At 37.3% G+C, this 25,297-nt stretch overlaps 2 pseudogenes; one reads left to right on the forward strand and one right to left on the reverse strand.

Annotated features, from left to right (window-relative positions):
- The window catches only part of LOC129523582 (putative SLC9B1-like protein SLC9B1P1), a 42,516-nt pseudogene extending 29,700 nt beyond the window's left edge, over positions 1-12,816 (forward strand).
- A 2,886-nt stretch (positions 12,817-15,702) lies between these two features.
- LOC129527343 (polyadenylate-binding protein 1-like) lies at positions 15,703-22,009 on the reverse strand (annotated as a pseudogene).
- Positions 22,010-25,297: the final 3,288 nt, after the last annotated feature.

Here is a 25,297-nt window from a genome sequence, read left to right on the forward strand (position 1 = left end):
AGCTCTGTCTAAGCAGGGCACGAGGTGAACCCATTGGGCAGTTACACAGTCTATTGGTGATTTCCGATAGTGAATTTTTCAATTGAGCTATTGTATTCCTTAGCTCCAGAGTTTCTGTATGGTTCCTTTTTTTTTTTTTTAGTTTCTATCTCTGTTAATATTTTCATTTTGTTCATGAATTATTTCCTGCTTTCACTTAGTTGTCTATTTCTGTTGTCACTGGGCTTCATTAAGAGAGTTAATTTGGATTCTTTGTCAGGTAACTCATTTACCTATTTCTTTAGGGTTTGTTTCTGGAGATTTATTTTGCTCCTTTAATTTAGTCATCAGGTTTCTCTGTTTCTTCTTATGTCTTGTTATTTTTTATTTTTTATTTATTTTTGCCAATATTTGGGCGTTTGAAAAAACTGCCACTTCTCCCAGTTTTTATCAGCTGGCTTCATACGGAAGACCTTCATACCTGAATCAACATGGCTATAGGTTCCAGCAGCCTCTCAAACTTTTTCTGGGAATGCATCTTCTTTGGGTTTATATATTGCAACATCCCAAGTAGAGGTTTGCCATTTTCTTTTTCTGGAGCTATTGCTCCTTCTGGTATCTGTCTGTGGTACTGCAGGTTCCCTGGTGCTGCATCATCTCTGACCTCTCCTTTATTCCCAGTGGCTCCCATGCATCCAAAGTATGCCAGTTGGGCGTCAAGTTAGAGAGAGTGAGAGAGCTTCAGGTAACCTCATAAAACTATTCCGTTTCAGTCTTCTCTTTCCCTGCTAACAGAGAAGCTGCAAGTTGAGTGCTTCCCAGCCAAACCAACCTGTTCGAGCTTGGGGAAGGGGTATCATCAGTATAATGCAACAGCTTTTCTTATTTGTTCAATGCCACTATTCTTGGCTTTGCACTTGTCTGTACTACTACAACTTCTTAATGGTTTATGGAACTCCATAAAGGCTTTTAGACCATATATTGTTTTTCAGTTGGTATCTTTATGGAGAATCAAGGTTTGGAGCTTCCCATTCCACCATCTGGCTGACATCACTCTGTTTATATTATTTTTTATTTTTATTATATTTTATTTTCTTGAGACAGGATCTTGCTCTGTCAGCCAGGCTAGAGTGCAGCCTCGAACTCCTGAGCTCAAGGACCTCCTCCCTCAGGCTACTGAGTACTTGGACTATAGGCACACACCACATACCAGGCTAATTTCTTATTTTCTTGTGAAGATGGGGTTTCACTCTGTTGCCCAAGTTGGTCTCAACTCTTGGGCTCAAGCAATCCTTCTGCCTTGGCCTCCCAAAGTGCTAGGATTAAAGGTGTGAGCCCACCATGTACTGCCTGTTATATTTAGTAGAAAATATATCTAAAAATATACTTACGTACTATATTGAATCCACTACCCAGAGCTTAACTGAACTATTTGTGTGACTCATTCTGTTTTTTATTTTTTGCTTTTTACTTATTACAATGAACTACAAGTATGGATATATTAATATTAATTAATATAAAATATACTGGAATCTTTTGTATTTTTTTTCTTTTTTCTTCACCAAAAGCAGAAACTTAAATATACTGAAATCTTAAATGACCTTTGAATGTTCCTACGACTGACCCTGGAACAAAATTTTTTATGTTGTTATTACATTGTTCTTTTCATGTTAAAATCATTTGTTTTTTTTTTCATATAGTACATCAAAGAAGAATTGTTAATATAGCCCTTACCAGCCATATGCTAAGTGCCACAAGTGTTTCGGTCTCTCTCCATTCTTGTACCTCACTTAGTCTTTTTTTTTTCTTTTGGAGGTGTAGCCTCAGTCTTTCACCCAGGCTGGAGTGTGGTGGCATGATCTCAGCTCACTGCAACCTCTGCCTCCCGGGTTCAAGTGATTCTCCTCCCTCAGCCTCCTGAGTACCTGGGACCACAGTTGTGTGCCACCATGCCTACCTAATTTTTGTATTTTTAGTAGAGATGGGGTTTCATTATGTTGGCCAGGCTGGTCTTGAACTCCTGACCTCATGTAATCCACCCTCCTCAGCCTCCCAAATCGCTGGGATTACAGACATGAACCACTGCACCTGGACTACCTCAATCTGTCTTTTAAATTGGCTATGTAAGGGGAGCATCTTGTGCTTGTTAAGTCTTTGTTTTCTGGCCTATTTATATAATGGACTTTTCTGAGTTGTGTGTATATATTAAATTATTTGAGAGTATATAGTTAATGTACTAAATAGATCTATGTGTTTTCATACATGTCACTATAAAAAGGCCATTTGCACATATTTGTTCTATAAAATGCTTACTTTTCTTCATGAACCACCTAGATTTGCTTTTCTGATATGTAGTGTATGTGAAAATATTTCTTTGTGAATTTTTTTTTTTATTGTGTGCCCCTACAGGTGGTATGCTTAATAATGCCATAGCCTCTATAAGGAATGTATGTATTAGTCTGCTGGCAGGAATTGTTTTGGGACTTTTTGTTCGATATTTTCCAAGTGAAGACCAGGTAAATACAAAATCTATTTTATAGAAGTATAGTATTAGACATTTTTTTCAAAATATTAAACTTTGGTAAGATCCATGAAATTTAATACTTAACTCTATTTTTCTAAAACTAGCCTCCAATGCCTACTCTGTATTTAAAACTGAGCACAGCAGTGATTGATACAGGTCAATGGCTTTGATTAAAGTCTCTGCTTCCTGATTTGGCAAATAAGGAATGTCAAAAAATATACTTAATGCAGAGTATCCCTCTGAATTATACTTTCCCTTTCTCTACTAAATTGCCTATTGATGTTTGATAATTTCCCCTTAAACATTTTAGGGGGAGATAGGTTCCCATTTATTTCTGCATATTTTCTGACTGAAATTCACTCCTGCTATCCTTTGACAAAGGCAACACTCAAACAGCCATTTCCTGCCTTAAAGGAAAACATGCCATTACTTTTGTATTTCTGTAATTTCCATCCAAATTTAGCTGTAACATATTGACCAAAGAGTAATTCAAATATTTTTAAAAAATTCATTGGGTATGTTATATGAAACTGGAGATTTTATGGGTCTCTTTTCTTTTTCACTTAAAGTAATACTTAAACCATTTTACTGATACTAGTATCAGAGATGTGGCAGAAGATGAAACGTTACTAATTGGAAATTTTGTTACTTGGTAGTAAGTCTACTAAAATGTATGGTGAGAAAGAAAATCAAAATTTTAGACATTTAATATAACATTTAAAGACATAATATCAAAGGGTCAAGCATATATAATAGATAATGTCAAATCTTGTATTATATATTTAATATAAACTAATTTCTAAATATCTATCTAATTCTAGAAAAAACTTACATTGAAGAGAGGATTCCTTGTTTTGACTACGTGTGTTTCTGCTGTCTTAGGCAGCCAACGTATTGGTTTACATGGATCTGGAGGATTATGCACACTAGTGTTGAGTTTCATTGCAGGGACAAAATGGTCCCAAGAAAAGGTGAATATTTTTAATATGCTATATTTTAAAAGCTAAGACAACTGAATTTTTTACATATATTTAGGAAATCCCCTCATTCTGGTTGGAAAATATTCCAAAAGATTTACTATCCTCAAGAAAGTGTATGAATCAATCGAGGAAATAAAATATTTAGGAAAAGCAGCTGGATATATACTAATATGGAATCAGAAGTTGAGTTAATCACATCAGGCTTCTCTTTTTCCCAAGTTTTATATAATATTTTTATATTACTTATATCAATCTAATTATTTTATTCATTGAAATTTTAATTATACAATTAATCCATGAAGAATGTTTGTAAAAGGCCAGGCACGGTGGCTCATGCCTGTAATCCCAGAACTTTGGGAGGTCGAGGTGGACAGATCACCTGGGGTCAGAAGTTTGAGACCAGCGTGGCCAAAACATGGTGAAACCCCATCTCTACTAAAAATACAAAAATTAGCTGGGCATGGTGGCGTGGTGGTGGGCACCTGTAATTCCAGCTACTCAGGAGGCTGAGGCAGGAGCATTGCTTGAACCCAGGAGGCGGAGGCTGCAGTGAGCTGAGATCATGCCATTGCACTCCAGCCTGGGCAACAAGTGCAAAACTCCATCACACACACACAAAATAATAATAAACAAACAAATAAATAATAAAAATAGAAATGCTTGTAAAAGAATAAAACATATAGAATAAAATGTAAAAGATTTCTTTATTCCCCACCACTGTCAAATATCGAACCCCTTTACATTTTTTTAAGTAACCAGTATTCTATTTATAGACATTAAGATCGTTTCCACTTTTTGTTATTTACAAACAGTGCTGTCATAAACAGTGTTGTTCATGTCTTTTTTTTTTTTTTTTTGAGACACAGTTTCACTCTTGTCACCCAGGCTGGAGTGCAGTAGCATAACCTTGGCTCACTGCAACCTCCACCTCCTGGATTCAAGTGATTCTTCTATTTCAGCCTCCCTAGTAGCTGGGATTACAGGCGCGCACCACCACGCCCAGCAAATTTTTGTGTTTTTAGTAGAGACGGGATTTCACCATGTTGGCCAGGCAGGTCTTGAACTCCTGATCTCAGGTGATACTCCTGCCTCGGCCTCCCAAAGTGTTGGGATTACAGGTACATCTGTAGGAATAGAGTCCTAGAAATGATTTTTTTTTTTTTGAGACAGAGTCTCTATCTATATTGCCCAGGCAGGTCTCAAAATCCTGAGCTCAAGGGATCCTCCCAACTTGACATTGCAAAGTGCTAGGATTACAAGCATGAGCTACCACACCTGGCTGGAAATGATCTGTGTTTTATTTTGATGGACACTGCTAAATCATCCCTTCAAAAATTTTGGTTATTTACATTCTGCCAACAGTGCACAACAATATCTAATACCTTAACTCATCAACAGCACTTGAGATTATCACTAGTTCTATTCTTTTTACTATTAAATGACCTCACCATCCAATTCTTATAGTTTCTTACAATTATGTGATGTTGTTATTCTTTATTTACATTTCTCTGATTAGTAGTATAGTAAGCTTCTCTTCATATATTCTTTTTAAAATACCTATGATCTTCTTTGACCATTTTTATTGGGTTATTTATTTTTTTGTTTCTAATTTATAGTTTCTCTTAGTGTTAGGGCTACTGATCCTTTGTTATGTATATATTGCATATAATTTTTGCTTATCTTCAACTTTGTTTATGGTGTCTGGTGTATGAAAGTAAAATTTCCTATGACCAAACCTATTGGGTTTTCCTTTTTTGATTTTGGATTCTGCATCTCATTTAAGAAGGACTTTCTCCCTGAAGATTAGAACATATAAACATTACAAAGATATACTATTTTGTGTATTATCATTTAATATTTTGGTAATTTTTGTTTGTTTAATTTGTTTTTTCATTTAGTCTTTTAATCTATCTGGAATTTATCTTTGTGAATGCTGTGAGGTAAGGTTATACATATATACATATGTGTATCTTACAAACTATATATATACACACACACACACACATGCAGTTTGTAAGTTAACTGAACAGAGATAGAACTACATCATGCCTGATGTGTGTGTGTGTATATATATATATATATATATATATATATACACACATAAATATACATACATATTCAGACACACATATATACTTGCATGTGATGAATATGTACATACATATATATGCACATAAACTAGACAGTCATTTTTTGCCAAATTGTTTATTTATTGACCAATTCATTAATAATTCAGTTTTTTAACATGAACTAAATTCTCCCATATATATTAATTCTGAAGTCTATTTAATCCTACTTCTCTATTTCTATGCCAACACCACTGTTTTAAATCACTGCACTTTTATGTGTCAAAATCTAATATAGATTATACTTCTTTTTAAAGTATTTTTTGGCTGTTCCTACACATATTCTTTCTTAGATAAATTTTAGAATCAGCTTGAGAAGTTCCCTAATCAAAAATCATAGTGGCATTTTGCTTAGTATTCTTATATAATCATAATTATAAAAGAAATGAAATGAATGAAATGCAAATCAATAAATAAAATTAAAACTGCTAGAATTTTTTTAAATGGTAAAAGACACAGAACTAAAACAAGTTTTAAAGATTAAAAGTAACAAACAGGATAATTATGCTGTAAAGAGTAGTAACATCGTTTTTCTTTTTTTAAACTATAATAAGTGGGGATCAGAAAACACAGTCATAAGGGAAATAGTTATGAAGATAGTTTATGCCTCAAGGAAGAGACATCAAAGTTCTTATGTATCTTCTGTTTAAAAAAAAAATTAAACCCAGACTGAGACTGAAATCTCTTCATCCAAATTCCTGGAGAAGAGCCAGAGTAATGTAGGCCAATAGGGGGCCTTTCCTGTAACCTTTTAATTGGGGAAGTAGTACTGGGAGGCATTCGTTTCCAGAAAGGGAAGCTGGATAGGCAGCTAAATGAGAATCTAATGTATGTTTTGTTTTGTTTTAAGGAAAAAGTAACTTTAAAGTATTCAACATGGGTTCTTTGGAAGCAGGCCTAGTAGACTTCCAAATTGTTTTTCCTAGTAGTATATGCTATATATATCAGGATTCACTTTAATGGGATTGAGTTCCAGGATGGTTGTTAGTGGAAGGCTTCCCAACCTCCTTCTGAGATCCCAAATGTTTGCATGAACTGGGTATGTTCTCATCAGGCATGATGTAGTTCTATCTCTGTTCAGTTAACTTAGAGACAAAATCTGGAACTCATACGAAACATGGCTAGAACCCTAAGGACATCACTTATTCTGTGACAAAATGGCCAAATAGTATTATTTTATTGCTTTGTGAGTTTCTTTTAATCAAATTCTACCTAAGTGTTTAAGTTAAACTATTGAAGTGCTCAGTTTTTATTAATTAAGTTTAACATTTTTATTAAAATAAAGTGTCTTAAATTTATTAAATGTTAAGTGACTTTAGGCCAGGCATGGTGGCTCATGCCTATAATGCCAGTGCTTTGGGAGGCCACAGCCAGAGACCACTTGAAGACAGGAGTTCTAGACCATCCTGGGCAATATAGCGAGACCCCGTCTCTATAAACAATTTAAAAATTAGCCCAGCATGGTGGTACACACCTGTAGTTCTACTTGGGAGACTGCGAGAGGATCACTTGAGCCCAGGAGTTCAAGGCTACAGTGAGCTAAGATTATGCCACTACACTCCAGCCTGGGCAACAGAGCAAGACCCCATCTCTAAAATACTTAAAAAGTGAAAAAAAGGTGAGGGAAAACTTAACTTTCTGAAATATATTTATGTGCCAAAATAATTATAAATATATTTCTCTTTTCTATAGATGAAAGTCCAAAAGATTATTACAAATGTATGGGATATTTTTCAACCACTTCTTTTTGGTTTAGTTGGAGCAGAAGTATCTGTTTCACCGCTTGAATCAAATATTGTTGGTAAGAATAAATAGAGCACAAAAAATATGAAATTCAAAAATATTTAAGAAAATTATAAATGCATTTATTTTTATTTACAATATATCTTTGAATGGCTACAAGGACCTTCTTCAGAAACACATGTGGATACAGTGTCATATTTTCATATTGCTCTTCCTTTACACTGTGTGCTCTTTCTTTTTTAAACCAAGGACAGCCCTGAATATCTTCCCTGAGTTATCTAAGGAAATAAATATAAGATTTCTTTCCTGAGGGAACATATTTGATACGATCAGCACTTTTTGAGTACTTTCATTTAAAACTATTGGCTGGGTATTGTGGCTCATGCCTGTAAACTTAGCACTTTGGGAGGCCGAAGCGGGCACACTTCTTGAAGTTAGGAGTTCAAGACCTGCCTGGCTAACATGGGGAACCCCATCTCTCCTAGAAATACAAAAATTAGCCAGGTGTGGTAGTGCGTGCCTATAATCCCAGCTACTCAGGAGGCTGAGGCAGGAGAATCACGTGAACCTGGGAGTCGGAAGTTGCAGTGAGCTGAGATTGTACCACTGCACTCCAGCCTGGGCAACAGAGCAAGAATCCTTCTCAAAAAGTAAATTATTATTAATAATAATAAAAGTATTCAAAAAAAGTCTATTAGTTCAGAATTGTATAAATGTCATCTGTCTTATTTTTCATGGAACCTCCACCATCAGATACTGTCTTGCACTTTACAGAGAATCCTCCATCATATTCATTTTTTATTATCATTGTTTTATGTAAAAATTAAACACATGAAGAGACGATAGCCTTAAAATGCTTTCAAAAGTTTTAGAAATCATATTCCTGGGCATAAAGAACACTTCTTCACAAATATTTTGTTATTTATGTTTGTTTTCATCTGTTGTAGGCATATCTGTTGCCACTCTTGAGTTTGGCATTATGTGTTCAGATTTTAACCACATATCTATTGATGTGCTTTGCTGGTTTTAGTTTTAAGGAGAAAATATTTATTGCTGTAGCATGGATGCCCAAAGCTACAGTGCAGGTAAGAACATATTAAGCCTATTGCTTAATGCTTTTGTTTTGATGCTTTTAAAATTTAAAATGAAAAATGTTACTCCAATCACAAAATATGAGCTATTATCCTTACTTTTTAAATGTTTGATTGATCATAACTATTCATTAAAATTAACGTAACCAGTCCCAGCTACTCAGGAGGCTGAGATGGGAGAATCACTTGAACCCAGGAGGCGGAGGTTGCAGTAAGCTGAGATGGCACCACTGTACTCCAGTCTGGGTGACAGAGCAAGATTCAATCTCAAAAAAATAAATAAATAAACAAAAACAAACAAAGAAACTCAATGTAACCTTTTTCTATTTTTATTTTTATTTTCATTTTGAGACCAGGTCTCACTCTGTCACCCAAACTGGAGTACAGTGGCATGATCACGGCTCACTGCAGCCTCAACCTCCTGGGCTCAAACAATCCTCTCACATCAGCCTCCTGAGTAGCTAGGATCACAGTCACCTGCCACCACACCCAACTGCTTTTTTTCAGTTTTTTTTTTTTTTGAGACAGTCTTACTCTGTTGCCCAGGCTGGAGTGCAGTGGCATGATCTCAGCTCAATGCAACCTCCACCTCCCAGGTTCAAGCGATTCTCCTGCCTCAGCCTCCTCAGTAGCTGGGATTACAGGTGCACACCACCACACCCAGCTAATTTTTGTATTTTTAGTAGATATGGGGTCTCACCATGTTGGCCAGGCTAGTCTCAAACTCCTGACCTCAAGTGATCCGCCCACCTCAGCCTCCCAAAGTGCTGGGATTACAGGCATGAGCCACTGCACCTAGCCTTTTCTTTCTGATTTTTTTGTAAAGAGGAGGTCTTGCTATGTTGCCCAGGCTGATCTTGAACTCCTAGGTTCAAGTGATCTTCCTGCCTCAGCCTCCTAAAGTTCTGGGATTACAAGCATAACCCACTGGGCCCAGCCAATGTAACCTTTTGAAATCTCAGTTTTAAAAGCAATTATTTTGAAATCAAAAGGTATTCTTTCAATAAGTACTTCCTAAGTTTATGAAAATATGTTTTTTATTTTCCTAAAATGTATAATAAGAATATATCTGAAAATTGGAGTTTTTATATTTTGCCGAATATAACAAAGCTAAATGTTATGATTTTAAAAAGTAGAGACACAGGCCAGGCATGGTGGCTCATGCCTGTAATCCTAGCACTTCGGGAGGCTGAGGCAGGCAGATCACTTGAGCTCAAGAGTTCAAGACCAGCCTGGGCAACATGGTAAAACCCCCATCTCTACAAAAAATACAAAAAAATTAGTCAGGTATGGTGGCACGCACCTGTAGTCACAGCTACTTGGGGGCTGAGGAAGGAGGATTGCTTGAACTCAGGAGGTTGAGGCTGCAGTGAGCTGAGGTCACGCCACTTCACTCCAGCTTGGGTGACAAAGTGAGACCCTGTCGCAAAAAAAAGTAAAGTAAAATAGAGACACATTGATTTTTTAAAAAATACTTTTCCTACCTTGCCACTCACTCCATCACACAAATGCACATATATTTTTTTAATTACACATTTATTTGTATACTATTTGGTTAATGGCTAAATCCCTGTCCCCGCCCCCTTGATAGACTACGTAAGGACAGGGACAGTGTCTGGTTGTTGCCGTTGTTTTTCATTATTTCTCCCTGGCACTTAACACAGTGCCTGACATGCAGGAGGCAAATACGTATTGCATGCCTGCAAGGATGAATGAACGGAAAGGGAAACCTTGTAATTTTGCCCTGTTATTCAAGGATATTCTCCTCCTACTAAAATATATTGCTACTTCTTGTTAGACTGTTTAACTTGGCAGCATAATATACCTTAATTTCCTGTGACTCTTTTCTTAGTTGTTATTCCAAAACAGAAGCTCCTAAATTTTCATGCAAAAAAACCTCTATTATCATGTTAGAAAAGCAGGTCCATAGGGCCAGACTACCTGTTTTGAATACCATGTTACTTGCCTATAACCTCAGGAAAATTATTTTCTAGTCTCTCAGTCCTTCAGTGTTCTCATCTTACAATGAAGTCTATGACTGTATCTGTTTCTTAGCAGTGTTGTCAGGATTCAATGAGATAATCCATGTAAAGTGCTTAGCACTCTCTCTGGCATATGGTGGTGCTCAGTTAAAAAAACAATGCTGTTATTTTATCTTACCTTCAAGAAATATAAATAATAACTTTTTATTTTTAATGTCTACTCTAGGGAATAATAAATCTGCAAAAGGAGTATCTGTTCTCTCTCCTTCCAACAATACTCTTGCAATTTTGTTTCATTATTTCATAATTTTCATAAAGCAGGGAAAAAAGAAAAGCAGGTATGAGGAAAGAGACCACTCACTCGAGTCCTGCAGTATTATTCTGCTTCTGCCTATTCCTGTCTGCTGGCTCCAGGCTAGCTTCTACAAAAAGAATATCAAGCTGATACCAGGAACTGCAAGACATAAAAAATTAATTATTTATACAAGTAGAGTCACAACAGCAATAATAGATAACAATAATGTCACAAGTAAATACGATCAACAAATATTTAAATTTCAATTTTAAATTATTTTCACCTTTATCCTCTTCCGCCGTTCTCTGCTGCTAAAATAAAATTGGCTAAGGATCAGCTTTCTCTTGTTCCTTAGTTTTGAGTTACTGATAAAAATTAGACTGGAAAAATAGAAGCTATTAGGAGAGTAAATAAATAATTTAATTTACAAATGTAAGATCAGCTTGGCAATTGGATTTTTTTAAAGAATAATATTAAATCTCAGTCACTAGGAGGAAATCATTTATCATCTAATAAAAGTCCTCACATAATAAGGTTGTCATAAGAATTAAATGAATTGATAAATGGAAAGCTTTAAGAATGATACCTGACATATGATGAATGCCATATAACTATAAAAATATTATTTCTAGTTTCACCATTATCGTCATCATCTCTTAAAAGTCAATGGGTTTGGTTTTTGTTTTTGTTTTTTCTGTTGGCAGTTCTTTTATGTTCAAATCCTCTTCTAAACTGTAAGATTCTTTCAAGGTGGTTTTCTGCATGATTATTTTTTTCTCCCTAGCATCCTCCAGCATACTGGATCATGTTCAGTACATTAAAAGTTATGATATAAAAATAATACCATTTTAAATTATTGATTTAGGATATAGAAATTGATCTTAAATTGAGGGGTTCTTTTGCCATAATGTTCCATATCAGAGGTAATGTTTCTACTATTATGTTGTTACTTTGCAACTCCATAGAAAATATGTTATATATTGGTATTTAATTCCCCCAAATTTTAAGGCAATTTCATGCCTAGTTATTAAACACAAGGAAAGAGAGTTAGCAAGAAATTTGCTTTATGTTATTAAAAATAATGTGGTAGAAGGTAACTAGGGAAAAAAACCTGTGACCCAGTAGAGTCATTCTAAAACAAAAACTTCAAAGGAACTCAATCTCTGACCTGGCAGGGGATGAGGAGTGAAGGAGAAAGAAACTTACTACTATCTGAATACCTACTCTGTGCCAGGTATTCTTCACATCCTAATATTTAATTTTCACAACCGTCCAGTAAGATAAGTATTTTGTTCTTCGTTTTACACGTAAGTAAGTAGAAGGTTAGAGAGTGTGAGTCATTTGTACAAGGTCACTAGCCTGGTTGCAGCAAAAATAGAATTCAAACCCAGTTTGCTAGATTCCTAGCCTGCTGTCAGTTCTGCTATAACCCAGTGCCCCCTGAATAAGGAGAACAATGAGAAGAAGGGCAACAAATCCTAGAGAACCATAAGAAAACTTAATATTTTATTTTGTCTTCTTGTAGTCAAAAACCACTGGAACACGATAAAGGCAACTAAGCAAAACCGGTTTCGTTAGAACTCCTGGTGTTATGAGGGCAACACTCAAAAGAGATATTCGAATAGAAGAACACTGAGAGGACAAGAGTGCAAAATCAGCCGAAAAATGTTTGTATGCTGATTTGTCACTATTGTACTCTTCCTCCACATATATTTGCTAGGAAGAACATGGAACTGATGAGTAACTTATGAAAATTACTGAGTACTTTTTTTTCTAATAGTCTAGTACTAGATTTTGTTTATTTTAACAGAGCCATTTACATTATATATTAACTCAGTTTAATATTTTTCTTTATGCCCCAGTTTTACCCCTAAATGTAGGCTGTGTTAGGTCCTCTGGCTCTAGAAACAGCAACAGTCTCCGCACCCCACTTGGAACCATATACCAAGGATGGGATGACAGCAGCATTTTTAGCCATCTTGATCACAGCTCCAAATGGAGCTCTACTTATGGGCATTCTGGGGCCTAAAATGCTTACACGCCATTATGATCCAAGCAAAATAAAACTGCAATTGCCAACATTAGAACATCATTAAAAAGTTTACCTGTCATCATTTGCCTGCTTCTTTTAATGAATTATTTCACATGACAGAAGAATTTTAAAGTAGAAATATGTAGGGACTGTACAGAAAATCCAGGATTTAGTAAACATGTGATTTCAGTACAGGGCTTTTCTTGGACTTTTTACTCCAAAGTTAATTTAATAAAAATAATATTAAATGGAATGCTGTCTTTGTATTTACATACTGTAAGAACAAATTAAATCTGTAAATACCCTAGGAAAGTTTAAAGTAATCCCTCAGGCTGAATTTGATATCATAATACAAATTGAGCTTAATATAAAATTAAACAAACTTAACGGCAGAAAGAAAAACTTTGAATATTGAACTTGGTAAGATAGCCTAAGTTTCCAAATAGGAGGAGTAGAACTCCCTATGATGTCCAGTAATTCAGTTAAAAAGATCACTACAAAAAGAAAAAAAAGGGAGTAAAACACATCAACTTTAAATGGGTTAACCGAATAGATTTTAAATTCTGGTTTTGGTGACTACCTGAATAAATAATATGTTAAGTAATAGAACCAAGTTAGTCTTTCCTTATTTCTGCCATGCCCTTAAAATGAAAGTCTGGTTTAGCGGTTTTTAGATGAAACACTATCTATATTTTTATTTATAGAAATAAAATTAAATCACAAATGGAAGTAAACTATATTTTTTTCAATTAGTATTTTAAAATCTAGACATAAAAGGCAGCCTCCAAAAATGAAAGATTTGGAGACTACTGTCATGTGGCAGTTTCTTCTCCTTAGTAATATAGAATTGCCTTTTAATTCTGGCTGATTAAATCTGCCATGTTAATGTAGAACCCATCACAAGCAAAGTGAGTTTTAGTTAACTTCAAGACTCTTTATTTTAAAGTTATAAGAGTCATATAAACACTTCTAAAATGGCCTTATTGAATGGCATTTTAGAAATTCTTTAGACTTCTTTGGCAAAAGCTCAATGCAAGGACTGAATATTACTTTCATTCCTCTTTTTCCTCTTCTCACAAGCAAGATATTAAAATACCACAGAATATGAAATTTACACATAAATTTGCCAAGTGAAGCAATTAAAATTTAAGGCAATCAAAACTATGTGTTATTCCTATTAAGACTAAAGGCTTTTACAGAATACATCACCGAAACTTCCAAAAGTTCTAAAACCGTCTGGGAAATAACTCTTAGAAAATACACTCTGGGAGAATAACTCTGGGAAAAGATAAAATAGCTACTGTTTTAGTGACATTTTCTGTTTATAGTTTTACAACAAAGTACAGACTCCATTTTCAAATATTGTAATTCTGGTACTCAAATTCTAAAAATTTAAACTGTGCCAGTGTTTTGACTACTATTTAAATCATGAGGACATCTCATTGTCACTTATAAAAAAATAAAAATATAGGCAGCGTGTTGTGGCTCATGCCTGTAATCCCAGCACTTTGGGAGGCCAGTGCGGGCAGATCATGAGGTCAAGAGATCGAGACAATCCTGGCCAACATGGTGAAACCCCATCTCTACTAAAAATACAAAAAATTAGCCGGGTGTGGTGCTGCGTGCCTGTAGTCCCAGCTACTGGAGAGGCTGAGGCAGGAGAATTGCTTGAACCCAGGAGGCAGAGGTTGCAGTGAGCTGAGATCACACCACTGCACTCCAGCCTGGGAGACAGAGCAAGACTCTGTCTCAAAAAAAAAAAATATATGTGTATATATACATATTTACAAGATAGTATTTTACATTCACAAGAGGATTAGATTTCAAAGTAGAAAGTTTATTTTAATAAAAGAGAGATAAGAAATAATTTTCAAAATGAGGAATTGTGTTTTTGATTAGGGGGAAAATTGTTGTACCTATTCTTTTTATTCTTTATTTATTGAACTTTCTCTAAGTGTCTGTGATATATGTTTATAATACTGAAATAGTCGCCGTTTTAAGGTAGTGTGGCAGATGTTGTTATTTATTTGAAATTTTAAGTTTTTTATTTATAAAAAGTTTTTATAAGAATTTATTAATATAATTTAAAAATTACAACCAGTTAACCATGTGTATGATATTAGTGTTTATAGTATTTAAACAAATAAGGCTGGGCACAGTGGCTCACACCATCCCAGCACTTTGGGAGGCCAAGGCGGGTGGATCAGGAGGTCAGGAGAAGGAGACCATCCTGGCTAACATGGTGAAACTCTGTCTCTACTAAAAATACAAAAAAATAGCCAGGCATGGTTGCAGGTGTCTGTATTCCCGGCTACTCGGGAGGCCGAGGCAGAAGAATCACTGGAACCTGGGAGGCAGAGGTTGCAGTGAGCCAAGATCACACCACTGCACTCCAGCCTGGGTGACAGAGTGAGACTCCATCTCAAAAAAATAAAATAAAATAAAATAAAATAAAATAAAAAACAAATAAATACAAGATTGTTGTTTCTTATAAACTTTTTTTGTATCTTTGCCTATTTTTTTCACTGTTTAAGGAATTTTTATTAAAGCAAAATTTTATAATCCAAATTACCTTTCCTTGCTCAGTTATCAATTCTGTTACTTAAAGCAGAAGTGACGTTCTTAGCTATTCCACACTAATGAATTACAAAATTAAAGGAATGCTTTAAATTTTTATACTTTGCTGAAAATTATCACAGAGTCTGAAAAGCATTACAGTGTTTCTATATTTTATTATTTTGGGAGGATTTTTTCTTTTCAAATCAATAAGTAATCTAGGACTATCATTGCATTTGTTAGATCTGACATCTGCTTGGTATGTAAAGTTCAAAGTTTCCTTTTTAAATTTATTTTATACTTTACAAATTTTTTCCATAGTATTAAGGTTTTTGATATTGAGATATTTTTCTTCAGTGATGCTCAAGTTTCTTTCTGTGGTCCCTGATCAGTTTTAAACAATTGGAACACCAGTGGCACCATTAACTGCTTTCTGGGCAGCCTCTTTAGCTTGGTGGTCTTGTAGTACAGCTATACCTTTGTCAACCTTAGTATAGAGAGGCTCTGGAGATTCAAGCATATGAAGGAGTTCCAAATTACCAATCTCCAACAACATACCAATGATTTTACCAGCATGACTAGGGCATGGCTTGAAGAAGAGGAAACAGCCATTCACTTGTTTCCTTTTGCTTTTGAGGAGGAGCAGATGCCATCATGGAAGTCAAAGGTTCTTGACCTTCTACATGAACAGCAGGCTGCTTCAAGGTAACCTGGGGCTGTGCATGAAAATGCCATTGAGGATTGTGAGCTTCCATAGCATATTTATACTGTGAAATGGTACAAAAAGCAGGAGTATCTGTAGTAGCAGTAGCGGCAACTGCAGGATGTGCTCCTATTGTCTGTTTCGATGTGTTACAACAGCTGTGTTGACATGACTCGTGGAAGCTGTGAAGAAGCTGGTCTCTTACTACTAAATGTAGTGAGCTAGGAGTGGCTTAGGCATATTTTTCGATGGATGAGGTCTGGCACCCTGAGCAATTTAGGGAGGATTTGAACTTAGTTGAGCAGTTTGGCTAGGAGAATACTTTGCAGCATGGCTCTCAGTCTGTGGGATAACTGCCATGAAGTCAACTGAAGAAGGTGCTGGCTGATAGGGACTGATTCCCAGGTTGAGCATAGTTTTTACACTTGCCATTCTTTGCACATACTGCACTGGTTAATGAGCTGAGCCTGGTGCTCTTCATTGCTTTTCTTCCCATGGAGTTAACACTATATACAATGGCTCAGTGCCCTCAATTCTACCATTCATTTCTGAAAGTCCTTTAGTTGCTTCCTCTGGAGAGGAGAAACATACACAAATCAAACCCTTTGTTGTGACAACCATCCTTCATAACCTTTGCATTGGTGATTGTACCAAGTGGAGAAAGTTCTTTCCAGAGACATTCATCAATACCATCAAGATTTTTTGCATAAATGTTAACACTTTGTTATCTGGTGATCCTATACTGCTTGATCTTTTCAAATTTGCACACAAGTTCCATCTGCCATTCTACTTTTTTCTGAGCTTGACCAACATCAATTTGTTTTCCATTGAGCTTCTTTCTGTTCATCTCATCTGCGCATCTTTATGCCTTTCAAAGCTGACAAATCCAAAACCTTTGGGTTTTCCACTTTCATTAACCACTACTATCACGCTTAAGACAGATCCCAACTTGCCAAAGAGATCTTTAAGGCACCTACCATCCATGTCTTCTCCAAAAATCTTCCTGTAAACATTGGTGAACTTTTTAACTCTGAGTTCTGCTTCTCATTGTTTACAAGACTTAATCCAACAAAGACTTTGCTATCATTTAGAAGCATCCATTTCATTTTTGAATAGATCTTTCAGCTGCTTCTGTGTCTCAAAATGTACAATGCCATCACCCTTGAAACCATTTTCACCACAAAGCACCTAATGTGAAAGTGATAGAGACAGGAGGCAGCCAAGGGTCCTCTGGTAAAACACCACCTTCAAGACTAAAACAGCCTGAAGGCTGATAAACTGGACTGCAGGTCCTGGTTGAAGCCGCCCTTTCCTCACTGATTCTGAATAATGCCCACCTGTGCACTGGGATTACGGGGTGGAGCCTTGGGAAGTTTGTGCGGTGTGCAGTGGAGAGGAGTCTGGCCTGTTCCCATGTAGTGACCTAGGATTTAATCTATGAGGCGGGAAACCTGCTAGCAGGACTCTTTCTCCCTTTGCTGAGAGTTATTTTTGCTTTTTCCTTTCCACCCAATAAACTCCGTTCCCCCTCACCCTTCAAGTGTTTGCGTGCCTTTTCCTGGTGGTATGACAAGAACCTGGTTTTTTCTGCAACAAAAAGATGTTACCAAAAGCAGATGTATCATGCAATGCTTTATAATCAATAGATTTGTCCAATTTTTTTATGAACATGTTGCCCACTCCATTTTTGCGGAGTGATGGATCACACCGAGACCACTTAGTGTGTATTGGCTAGTCTTTTATAACATCAAAATTCATGGGGTCTTAACCACATTCCACATCCTGCGTTTCCCAAGGAGCGCCGGTGATCTGGTTCCTGTAGCCCGGGATAGAGAGGACCGGCCAGCAGGCCTGGTCATGTGCGGTGCGAGGACAGGGGTTGGCTGGGACGCTGGGCTCACCTCTTCACCTGTCTGCCGGTAGGGCCACAGGCTGCGAGCTTTCCGTGAAAGGAGAGTAAGGGCTGGGGCGGAAGCCTGGGCCAGCGCACAAAGACGAAATCACCTGGAATCCAAAACTACTCCACGGCCGAGGAACTGCGACCCGCAGAGGGCTGGGACGAGGGTGGCGGTGTAGGGTCCAGCGTCCAGGCCTCGGGATCCTGTTCCTTCTTGAAGCTGCTTCGGAGCTGCGAGGGGGCGGGTGGGTCGCTCTCGGCTGCCTCACCGGGTAAACTTATACAAGAAGAAAAGGAAAATGTCTGTGGCAGTGAAGACAAGGATTTTTTTGTAAAGTGTTTTGCAGGGGTGACCGGTGTTAAAACAGAAACCTTTTTTTTTTTTAAGTTTTTTTCATGGGATTTTTTTCGGGGGAATGGATTTTTCAAGATAATAAATATGTGCTGATCCTGGAGAACACACTCCACACTCTCAGCACTAACCGCTTGGGAGAAGGGACCCATTAATGTTTAATTGTACCTTCTCTTGTGGCCCCATTTTTCCCTTTTAATTATGAAACATTGGAGCCTACAGAAAGGTAGAAAAAATGGGCACCCACATAACCACCACCTAAATCCCATTAATTGTTAATATTTTGTCAAGTTTTCTTTATGTAATTTTTCAATTTGAATTAAAAGTAAATTATAGGCATCATGCTAATTTGCCTCTGTATACTTAAGCCTGCATATTCAAAAACTAAAGCCATTTTCTTGCATAACCACAATTCCCTTATCCTTTCACACCAAGTTATCAGTAATTCCTTAAAATTATTCAACTCCCAAATATTTTCAAATATAAACAGTCATGCCCCATGTAACACATTTCAGTCAACTAGTCGACCATCTACACTGTGGTGGTCTCATAAGATTAAACTGGAACATATATAGAAACTTGATAAACATTATATGGCCCTTGATATTGGCATTGCAGCTCAAGTAGAGGAAATGACTGATGCTCAGTAGTGGTGCTGGAACATTTGATTTTCCTTATAAAAAATAAATAAGTGGGCCGGGCGCGGTGGCTCACGCCTGTAATCCCAGCACTTTGGGAGGCCGAGGCGGGTGGATCACGAGGTCAGGAGATCGAGACCATCCTGGCTAACACGGTGAAACCCCGTCTCTACTAAAAATACTAAAAATTAGCCGGGCGTGGTGGCGGGCGCCTGTAGTCCCAGCTACTTGGGAGGCTGAGGCAGGAGAATGGCGTGAACCCAGGAGGCGGAGCTTGCAGTGAGCCGAGATCGCGCCACTGCGCTCCAGCCTGGGCGACAGAGCGAGACTCCGTCTCAAAAAAAAAAAATAAAAAATAAATAAAAAAAAATAAATAAGTGAAAATATATAGGGCCGGATGTAGTGGTTCATGCCTGTAATCCCAGCGCTTTGGGAGGCCAAGGTGGGCAGATCATCTGAGGTCAGGAGTTTGAGACCAGCCTGGCCAACATGGCGAAACCCCGTCTCTACTGAAAATATAATTAGCCTGGTGCAGTGGCAGGTGCCTGTAATCCCAGCTACTCAGGAGGCTGAGGCACGAGAATTGCTTGAACCTGGGAGGCTGAGGTTGCAGTGAGCTGAGATCGCACCAGCACTCCAGCCTGGGTGACACAGTGAGACTCTGTCTCAAAAATATACGTATATACAGCATCTAGGTTTGCATAATTACACCCTATGATTCACATTTTCTTAATTGTTTCCCAATTATAGCAATTTTTAAAAGCCAGGATCCAATCGAGAACTGGACACTGCATTTTGTTTTTGTCTCTTATTTTGTAATCCAGTAGATTTCTCCATACTTAATCCCTTGCTAAATGGCATAGACTTTTTTTTTTTTTTTGAGATGGCATCTTGCTTTGTCACCAGGCTGGAGTGCAGTGGCGTGATCTTGGCTCACTGCAACCTCTGCCTCCTGGGTTCAAGAGATACTCTTGCCTCACCTTCCTGAGTAGCTGGGATTACAGTTGCCTGCCACCACGGCTGGATAATTTTTTGTATTTTTACTAGAGACAGGGTTTCACCATGTTAGCCAGGACGGTCTCGATCTCCTGACCTCATGATGCACCCTCCTCAGCCTCCCAAAGTGCTGGGATTACAGGTGCGAGCCACCGTGCCCAGCCGGTATTGACATTTTAAAGGAACCATGCTAGTTGGCACGTAGAATATCTCACATTCTGGATTTGTGGGACTGTTCATGGTTTCATTTAGTTTGTTTGTCTATCCCCTCAATTTTCTGAAGTTTGAAGTTAAATTTAAAGACTTGGTTACATTCAGGTTAAATTTTTTGGCCAGAATCATTCAAAGGTGATGTCGTATACTTCCAATAGTGGCACATTACGAAGTTTATGTCTGGTTGTCCCACTGCCAGTGATGCTAATTTTCATTCCTAAATTAAGGTGGTGATTGCCAGATGTCTATATTGTAATGGTATATTTTCCTCTGTAATTAGCCAGTGATCTCTGAGTTTATACCTTGGTACTACATGAATATTCATTTTTCATCAAATTTCTCAAAATTAGTAGACTTTGTTTTTTAGAGCAATTTTAGGTTTACAGAAACCAATGAGCAGAAAGTACACAGAGTTCCCGTGTAACATTACCTTCCTATCCCACTCTCCACCCAATCCCTACCTCTGTACACAATTTACCCTATTATTAACACCATGTATTAATGTGGTATATTGGTTACAATTGATACATATTGATACATTATTATAACTGAAGTCCATAGTTTACATTAGCGTTCACTCTTTGTGTTGTAAAGTTCTGTGAATTTTGACAACTGTATAATGACAGATATCCACCAGTATCATACAGAATAGTTTCATCACCATAAAAATTCTCTGTGTTCCACCTATGTATCCCTCTCTTACTTTCCTCAAATTGCTGAAAACCACTGATGTTTCTACATTATAGTATTGCCTTTTCCAGATAGTCATACACTTAGAACCATACAATATATAGCCTTCTCATGCTGGCTTCTTTTACTTAGCAATATACATTTAAGTCTTCTCCATGTCTTTTCTTAGCTTAATATCTGATTTATTTTTAGTGCTGTATAATATTCCCTTGTCTGGATGTACCACAGTTTGTGTAGCCATTAACCTACTGAAGGATATCTTGGTTGCTTCCAAGTTTTGGCAGTTATGAATACAACTGTTATAAACAGCCATGTGCAGGTTTTTAAGGTTTTAACAAACTCTCTCTGGCAGTTTCTGTTTTTCCTCACTTTTCAAGCCCATGGGCTATCTCCCAGTGCTGTTCATTTTAATATTCTGCAGAGTACCTAAGCATTACAGAATATAGAAGCTAGAAGATACTTGGCAGTCATTTAGTCCCTCATGTTCTAGATGAGAAAACTGAAGCCCAGATACCTTATTATTTGTGCAGTCCCCCAATCTGAGTGTCAGATCCACCTCTCCCAGTTGTTTTCTGTTCAAATAACCCTGTGAACTTCAGTGAACCTCACTGACCACATCATCATTATTCACCAATAGTTCCCCAGTAGATCCACTCTACATTAGCTCATTTCAAATGTTCTTTTCCTTTCACGCACATACCATACAGTACTTAAAATTCTGTTGACAACAATCAATATGAATTCAAATTAAGTTCTTGCCCCAAGGATGTGACTTCTACTACACAGTTTCTTTTGGCCTGAGGGCAATTCCTAGGGCATGAACTTAGTCATGTGCCCTCAACAGACAGCACTCTAAGGAAGCTGGGGAATGAGGGTCTCCATTCTGCAGGGAGGCCTGGACTACACACCACAGAAGACACTACTCTGTCCATCCCTCGTGTCATTTGGATCCATGACTTCATATAACTTCTCTCCATCTAGGAATAGCTCCTCCAGGATTTTGGTTGGTTTCTTTTGCTGGGGAAATGTGGAAGTAACATTCATGGAGGGAAAAATAGCTCCTTGGCTCTTCAACTGGTCTTTCACCCTAAACTGATCATCTGCCTTTCCTACTATACAGGTACTATCAGGTTTACATTCTTACCCTCAGCTAGCACCTCCACTGGTCTAGGTCACTTACCTGGTGATAGGAGAGGGGGGTGTAGTAGCCATGGCTACTAGACTTGTCCTTTTAAATTGAGCAATCAAAATTTAGTAAGGGAGTACTTAAACATCCCTTGGCTGCCAAACACATTCCTGTCTACTTCGGTTGTGTAACAGCATTGAATTGCAGAGATAAGAAGCAGAAATTTCCCAAGTGAATCCCTGGGGGTGACGGTAAATAGTGCTACTCTTTCTTCAATCCATGGTCCTCTTTCTATTAGTGACATGGGACCATATAATGGTTACTGATCTAGGATATATGCTTGTATCCCATCCCTGCAGCTTCAAAGGGCTACTGGAGGCTGTTCCATCACTCCATCAGTTTGACAGCTTCTAGTTGTTGTGATTTCGTGATTTGTATTAGGATCACTGAAATGCATTTTCATGTGTCCACCACTGCAACTGCAGTGCTACAAAGTACATTCCCTTTATACAGTGCTATAAAGTACAATGCAAGGATGTGTAGGATTCCATATTGGAGGATTAAACATTCTGTCAACCCTTGGATAGTGGTGCTGGTTGAGGCCATGTAAGTAGGAAAGATAAATCCATACTCAGAATAAGTATCAGTTCCAGCCAAGATGAATCATTACCCTTCCTGTGATGGAAAGAATCCAGTGCATTCAGCTTGCCACCATGTGGCTACTTGGTGTCCTTGAGGGATGATGCTATCTTGAGGCCTCGGTGTTGCTCTGTCTTGATGACAACTTTGACATTCAGAAGCAGCAGTAGCTAGATAAGACTTAGTCAGTGGAGACTTCTGCTCTTTAGGCCTCTGCATAGCCTCCATCCTTGTCACTATATTTATTCACCTATTGTGCCAGTACTGAGCTGGCCAATGGAAGAGGTTGGCTAACATCATCTGGCTGAGTCACTTTTCTCCTTGGTTGTTGATAGATACCTCTTGTAGGTGTTAACATGTGAAACAAAGATCTTCATACTTTTTGTACATCCGCATAAGTCCACCCATATGTCCTTTTCTCAGATGTCTTTTTCTCCAGTCTTCCAAATTTTCTCCTTCCATCCCCCTGACCTGTAGCCAAGCCATTTGACCATGAGTCAGTACATTCTTACTTTGAGTCTCTTCTCTTTCCATGCAAAGTGAATGACAAGGTGCGTAGTGCAAAGTTCTGCCTACTGAATTTTTTTTTAACTTTTTTATTTTTCGAGACAGAGTCTTGCACTGTCACCAGGCTGGAGTACAGTGGCGTGATCTCAGCTCACTATAAGCTCTGCCTCCTGGGTTCACACCATTCTCCTGCCTCAGCCTCCCAAGTAGCTGGGACTACAGGCGCCCGCCACCATGCCCAGCTAATTTTTTTTGTACTTTTTTAGTAGAGATGGGTTTTCACCATGTTAGCCAGAATGGTCTCGATCTCCTGACCTCATGATCCACCACCTTGGCCTCCCAAAGTGCTGAGATTACAGGTGTGAGCCACTGTGCCTGGCCAAGAATTTATTTTTGAGTTGAATTTTTAAATATTAAAAAATTTTAAATATACAAACAAAAATTGTATATATTTGTAGTGTACAACCTGATGTTTTGAAATATGGATACACTGTGAAATGGCTAACTCAAGCTAATTAATACATGTGTTACCTCACATACTTATCATTTCTTTTGTGGTGAAAACACTTAAAATCTACTGTCCTAGCAATTTTCAAGTATGCAATACATTGTTATTAACTGTAGTCACCATGTTGTACAATAGGTCTCTTGAACTCATTCTTCCTGCTTATCTTAATTTTTGTATCCTTTGACCAACATCTCCCCAGTTCTACCCTCCTTCCCTCCCCTAATAACCATTATTCTATTTTCTGCTTCTATGTGTTTGACTTTTTTAGATTCCACGTATAAGCGAGATTACATGGCATTTATCTCTCTGTGCCTGGCTTATTTCACTTAAAATAATGTCCTCCAGTTTCATCCATGTTATTACAAAAGACAGGATTTCCTTCTTTAAGGCTGAACAATATTTCATTATGTATATATACACCACATTTTCTTTAATCATTCATCTGTTAAAGGATACTTAGGTTGATTTCATATCTTGTCTATTGTGAATAATGTTGCAATGAACATGAGGTACAGATTTTTCTTTGACATATTGAATCATTTTCTTTGGGTATATAAATAGTACTAGGATTGCTGGATCATATGGTAGTTTTATTTTTAACTTTCTGAGAAACCTCTATATTATTTTTCATAATGGCTGTACTAATTTACATTCCTGCAAACAGTATACAAAGGCTCCCTTTTCTCCACATCCTTGCCAACACGTTATCTTTTGTCTTTTTCATAGTAGCCATTCTAAAAGGGATGTCTCATTGTGGTTTTGATTTGCGTTTCTCTGATGACTGGTGATGTTGGTTATTTTTTCATATTCCTGTTGGCCGTTTGTATGTCTTCTTTGGAAAAATGTTTATTCAGGTACTTTGCCTCCCTTTCATTAATCAGGTTATATGTTTTCATGCTATTGAGTTGTATGAATACTTTATATATTCTGGATATTAATCATTTATCAGATGTATGGCTTGCAAATATTTTCTCCCTTTTTGTAGGCTATCTCTTTACTCTATTGATTGCTCCCTTTGCTTGCACAGCTTTTTAGTTTGATATAATCCCGCTTGTCTATTTTTGCTTTTGTTGTCTGTGCTTTGGGGGTCATATCCAGAAAATCATTGCTCAGACCAGTCTCATGGAGCTTTTCCTGAATGTTTTCTTCTAGTAGATTTATGGTTTCAGGTTTTATATTTAAGTCTTTAGTCCATTTGTGTTATTTTTTTTTGTATATGGTATGAGATAAGGGTCTAATTTCATTTCTCTGCATGTGGAGTTCTCCCAACACCATTTATTGAAAAGATTGTCCTTTCCCCATTGTGTATTCTTGGCATATTTACTGAAAATCAATTGGCCTTAAACGTGGATGTATTTTGAGGCTCTCTATTCTATTCCATTGGTCTACCAATCTGTTTGTATGCCAGTATCATGTTATATTTTTGATTACTATAGCATCATAGTATATTTTGAAACTGGATAATGTGATGCCTCCTACTTTGTTCTTTTTGCTCACAATTTGCTATTTGGAGTTTTTTGTGGTTTCACATGAATTTGGGGACTTTTTTCTGTTTACATAAAAAATATCATTGGAATTTTGATAGAGATTACATTGAATCTGTAGATCACTTTGGGTACTAAGAACATTTTAACAGCATGAATTCTTCTAATCCATGAAGATGAGATATATTTCCATTTATTTGTGCCTTCTTCAATTTCTTTCACCAATGTTTTATAGT

The sequence above is a fragment of the Gorilla gorilla genome, chromosome 18 (genome assembly GCF_029281585.2).
Source record: "Gorilla gorilla gorilla isolate KB3781 chromosome 18, NHGRI_mGorGor1-v2.1_pri, whole genome shotgun sequence".
Taxonomy (NCBI): domain Eukaryota; kingdom Metazoa; phylum Chordata; class Mammalia; order Primates; family Hominidae; genus Gorilla; species Gorilla gorilla.